We start from the raw sequence: 5712 nt of genomic DNA on the forward strand, positions 1-5712 counted from the left end.
CAGCAGATCTCTCTCCACAGACGACAGCAACCCATCACAAAAAAAGGGAAGACTTATTTCACTAAATTTTGTGATCAACTGTTGACAAGATGCTTTGAAACCTCTAACTTATTTGTGTCTTTTAAATCCTGCAACAATGCTTAGAGATCCAGGAAGAAGATCCCCAGGAAGAGGACCTCCAGAGGACTGCAGCAGATCTCTCTCCACAGAAGACAGCAACCCAGCAGAAGACAAGTAAGGGACATGCAGTATTGTTTCTTCATCGATTATACTCTTAATTTAGGTTTGTGTGCGTGTGAGAGAAGGAGAGAGAATAAATGCTAAAGCTAATGCTAAAAGTTCACCTGACTAAATGAATGTTTTGACTATTTTAGGAAACAAGACTCAGGAAGAAGACCTCCAGAGGACCACAAATGAAGACACTGCAAGCCAGCAGACAAGTAAGTAGTCTTTACCATTTTGATTCCCAACCACTGTAATAATCTCCAATGTAACAATGTCTCTGGTACTAATGTCTTTGTTTTTGTTAACACAAAGGTATTTATTGCCCTGAACTATTGCCACACCTTTCTCTGCCAGGTATGCCTGCCTGACTGAGGAAAAATCACATCAGTAACAATGTAACAGACTCAGGAAGAGGACCCACTGAAGACAGTTACCCAGCAGAACATATGTAAGGCACATTTCCCATTGTGTATTCAATGAGTTTACTGTATGTGAACGAGTTTAACTTCACTTAATTCATGCTGCTGTAATGCTGTCTGTCTTAGTGATTTCTGTTTTTGTGTTTGCAGACAACATGGAAGATCATCACTGCCAAACATCCCTCTGACACGAGCAGGCACACAACATGAAATGGCTTGTTGATTGTTATGTAAATAAACACGCAAAAAAGTAGTTTGTTTGAGGAGTGCTCTCTCTTTTAAATATTTGAAATGTTTGAAGAAAGTCATCATAACGTCATTAATCTGTGTTTACCAACAAACACTAACACACACAACTGAGATGTGTTTCTGCGTGTGTGTTTAATAGCACTGCAGTGCTATAGAGGTCAGTGTTCTGTCTTTAGTACTGGACACTGACCTCTATCGCACGAGCCACATGCCCCGGTGTTTGCGCACTGTATCACTCTCAAAATTTCCCGCCGGGGGGAAATTTTTTCTAGTTATTCTTCCTCTTCCGTGTCAAATTTCGGTCCGCTACTCCTCCTACAGTTTTGGGAGCACCCACGCAAATGTTATATCAAAACGTGCGTCTCGATCGGGATGGGCGTGCTATTATTTTTCTCTACAGAATACATAAGAAATGAATGGGAGGAGCTCAAAAACCGAAAAAAATTTTCCACTTTTTCTACTGGCTACTGCTCCGGCATACTTTCACCTAGAGACTTCATTTAAACTTTAAATTGTAGACACAAGTCTTGTCTATTGCTGTATTAAGCCACGTCATGTAGTTTTTGAATAATCCCTCATCAATGACCATGAGCGTTTTTGGAGAAATTCTCAGATTTCAATGGGTGTGTATTGCGTGGACTGTTGAGGCTAGAGTGGGTGACATCATAGCTAGAGTGGGAGAGAGCCGATTAAAAACGTCTAGGTTTTTGCTCTTTCCACGCTCCTCCCAGCCACAGTTTACACTCTACAGGCTTGATTTTTTCCGCAGTTGTAGACAAACTTGTCCTCTCTCTCACAATGTGCTGGAAAAATCTGTGAGACTGACAGAATTTGAATTAGCAGCCTCTAAGCGTGGCCATGTCTGTCTCTGCTCCCCATGCACTCCAACACAAAGATTTTCTGAGAGAAGCAGAAAGGATCCCCGTTTTCAACTCGCGACTGTGTCCACAATATTTGCTGTAGAAACACAAAATTACATCAAATCGTTCAGGAAGTCCTCAAGGCGCCCACTGTGTTTTTGTTTTTCTGATAGGAGCTACCGTTCTCTCAGGAGAAGCCCAAATGTGAGAGGAGTGCAGAGGCAGAAAATCGCTCGTTTTCTCCGCTTTTCTGTCTGCCCGTCTGTCTGCCCCTGTTGTCAACGGCAACCGGCTTAAGTTGCCGTGACAACCTCTGAGCCTAAGTACTCAGAGTGGCAGAGAGCCTTTTTTTAACTCCAGATTTTCTGTCTTTCCACGCTCCTCCCAGCCACAATTTACACTCTAGATGCATGATTTTTTCCACAGTTGTAGACAAACTTGTCCTCTCTCTCACAATGTGCTGGAAAAATGTGTGAGACTTACAGAATTCAAATTAGCAGCCGCTAAGCCTGGCCATGTCTGTCTCTGTCTCTTTTTCTCTCTCTGAGTGCATGTGTGCCTGAGTGCTTAGAGGGGGCGTGTGTCTGCGTGCGCAGCTGTGTCTCATAAAGCATGATTGGGAGGGCCTCTGAAGTTGCCGTGGCAACCTCTGAGGCTCAGTACCTCTGTGAGCACTCCTCTCTCACGTTCCCACATACACAAACAGACATATGGGCATATAATGTAATGTATATGTACACAGTCGGGCAGTAGACCCCGTGGCCCTTTCAAAATTTCCCGCAGGGAAATTGTCTAGTTTTTTTAATGTTCCCCTAACCTCGCAAAATATTTCCACAATTCAACTTTGTGATATCGTTTGTACTTTTTCAATAATTAATTTTTATCCACAATATTTTTTGAATGGTAGTCAATGAGAGATCCGTTGGGAAAGCTCAAACCCAGCCCTCTTTGAACTCTAACTACTGAGCTACAAATTTCATTCAACCTTTACATGGGTCACAATAAGTGCTATTTTAAATGTTGTAGACATCGTGTTTGTATTTGTCATAGTTTCTGAGATATCATTTTTTAAGTTTTATGCTGTTTTCCGACCTTCGAATTAGTGTGTATGGCTTGGAACGTTGGAGCTAGAGTGGGTGACGTCATCGGTTAGAGTGGGAGAGAGCCGAAAAACCTTCCAGATTTTTGCTCTTTCCACACTCCTCCCAGCCACAGTTTACACTCTACACGCATGATTTTTTCCACAGTTGTTGACACATGTGTTCTGTCTCTCCCAAAGTGCTCCAAAAATCTGAGAGATTTACCAAAGTTGAATTAGCAGCCTCGAAGTGCGGCCACGTCTGTTGCGCTGAGAGCGTGCGCGCGTGCCTGTGCACCAGTTTCAGTGTGTGTGTGTGTGTGTGTGTGTGTGTGTGTGTGTGTGGTCGTTCATTGTGATTGATAGTTCATGAACTCGTTCATATTTTGGCCAAACGTGAACTTACCGTACTGGATTACTGCCTGATGACCGTTCCTATGAACTCGTTCATTCTGGTGTCTGTGAACGGCGCGCTCTCTCAGTTTAATTTCGTTCAATTGGGTGCCAGATTTCTATTGCGCCTTCCAGGTGAAAAAAGCCGGCAAAAACACACCGTAAACAGGCCTTAATATGTAGCAAAAAAAACACTGCCGTGTGCGTCACATGGGGTGACAACTGCAGCTGTTACTAGTTACTGATAGTGATTTGGCAAAGTACATCCCTAAATATGGAGATAGATTAGCCACTGTGGCCTTCTGCCAACAGACTATACTCAGAAGGTTGCGACATAGATTGGTGTCTAGTGAGGTGATAGTACCTGCCAATAAAAGCAATGGGTCGGAAATACAAGTGCAAAAAAAAAAAAAAAAACAAGAGATGGATTGAGCCTGGCTAGATGGACTGTTGAAAAAGAAAAACGTTACAAACAAGTGATGGAGGAACGAGACACCTGACCATTGACAGGGACAAAACGGTACTGGAAATCAATGAAATGGCTGAAATGTGTTCTTCCCAAATGGTTTTTCTACAATTAAAAAAAAAAATCTCAGATTATTCAATAGAAATTGAATCTTCTCTGATAAAGGTCTACCGTTCTAGCACTGTGGAAGAGTTGTATGAAGAAAGCAAGTTAGAATCCTCAGACTGTATCTTCATACTAAAATGAAGCAACTTGTTCCTTGGAATGACCAGCCACCAGAGCGAGCCACAACCTCCTCCTGTTTCAGAGCCATGGAATGACCATACACTGGGTTATCCTGAACCTGCTCCTGTTACACTGATTATTAGGAGGGGGCATTGTCTCACTGACCTAATCCAAGCCTTCAAAGACCCAGACATTTTAAGTACTGAGGTTTTTATTAAGATGTGTCTCTCAATAGAAACGGTGAACGAGGGGAGGTAAGTGGTGTGACTCGGGACTGCTTAACAGAGTTTTGGACAGACTTTTATGAAAGGTGCAGTTTGGGAGGGGATGTGAAAGTTCCCTTTATTAGGCATGATTTTCTGAAGAGTGACAGGCAGTTGGCAGAATCTTAGTACAGGGGTGGCGAATTGCCCACTATTTCCCAGTGAAACTGGCAGCACCATTCCTCGAGGAGGCACTGTACGGCAAAACCACCAGCAGCTTAAAAGACACCTTCATCCAGTATGTGTCTGATCAGGAGAGAGAAGTACTTCTGAAGGCTTTGGAGGACTTTGATTCTGTCAACAGCAATGCACTGTTTGATGCCCTTGAGGCACATGAGTGCCAGCAAATCCCTACTAAGGACAATTTATTCCCACTGCTGTCACAGATTGGACACAAGGCTCTATTATAGGCACCAATGTATGTAATGGAGTGATGGCGTCCCATTGTGTTGCAGCTAGCAAGTGTGTGGCCACCTGATGCTCTACGTCATATCATTCAGCAGAAAAAAACAACTGGAAAAGCAGTGAAGGAGCTCCTGCAGTTCCCAGACAACCCCTGCCCAGACAGCAGTTGTCCGCTACCTGAGGAGATATGTGGGTGAAGTTGATTCCAGCACCCTTCAGCTTTTTCTCCGCTTTTACACTGGTTCCAATTTAATGTAACAACCAATAAAGGTAGAGTTCATCGAAACGTCCGATTTTGAGCGAAGACCACAATCACACACGTGGTTTTCTTTTAAAGCTGCCTGTAGACTACCATAATTATCCTGATCTCCGCAGTGACTTCAGTAGCATACTCACAAGCTCTGTATGGGTCATGGATATAATCTAGGCCAGTAGGATGAGAGTGCCAATAAGTACCATTGGACAATTTCTGCTGTTCTGGTTCTGAAAATCCTGAGTGGAAATTCCTGGGATGATCATTTAAAGACAGAATCTAAAACAAAATATACATGGAGTAGTCACAACATTTAAATCAGCTGCCTATTTGGTGGTTTTCATGTTTTAATATCGTTGTTTAATGTTGTTGCAGCAGGCTGTGATGTACTGTGTGTTCTGATAGCTTTCTATCATAACCAACATTCCCCTTTTCAGCAATTTATGCTACAGTAGCTCTTCTGTGGAATCAGACTGGCCTTTGCCCCCCTCATTTATCAATGAGCCCTGGGTGTCCATGACCCTGTCGCCTGTTCACTGGTTGCCTCTGTAGGGGAATCAGTTTATTAAGCCTCTAAGTTAATGTTGCATGCATTAATAAAATACAGGGCACCAACCTTCCTCAGCTCACAAGGATTTTATTTATTATTTCTTGTAATGCTGATGTAATGATACGAATGAACCAACAGTAGACCACTCTGTTAATCTGAAGCGTTAACTCTTGATACAGGGATTGTTTATATCCAGCTCAAAAGAACACTATCTGACCACGACTTGAATGAAAAGTCTTATTTATTAAACACAATAATAAATATTAACTAGACAATTTCCCCTCAGACGTGGAGAAATTTTGAAAGGGCCACGGGGTCTACTGCCC

General features: G+C 42.8%; 1 long non-coding RNA gene across 1 annotated transcript; it reads left to right on the top strand.

Moving 5' to 3' along the window:
• The first annotated feature begins 229 nt into the window (after window positions 1–229).
• Window positions 230–962, top strand: LOC143338722 (uncharacterized). The gene is made up of 3 exons (XR_013079267.1): window positions 230–440; window positions 580–673; window positions 795–962. It is a non-coding gene; the product is annotated as an uncharacterized LOC143338722 (long non-coding RNA).
• Window positions 963–5712: the final 4750 nt, after the last annotated feature.

This window comes from Chaetodon auriga, chromosome 20 (assembly GCF_051107435.1).
Source record: "Chaetodon auriga isolate fChaAug3 chromosome 20, fChaAug3.hap1, whole genome shotgun sequence".
In the NCBI taxonomy this organism is placed as follows: domain Eukaryota; kingdom Metazoa; phylum Chordata; class Actinopteri; order Chaetodontiformes; family Chaetodontidae; genus Chaetodon; species Chaetodon auriga.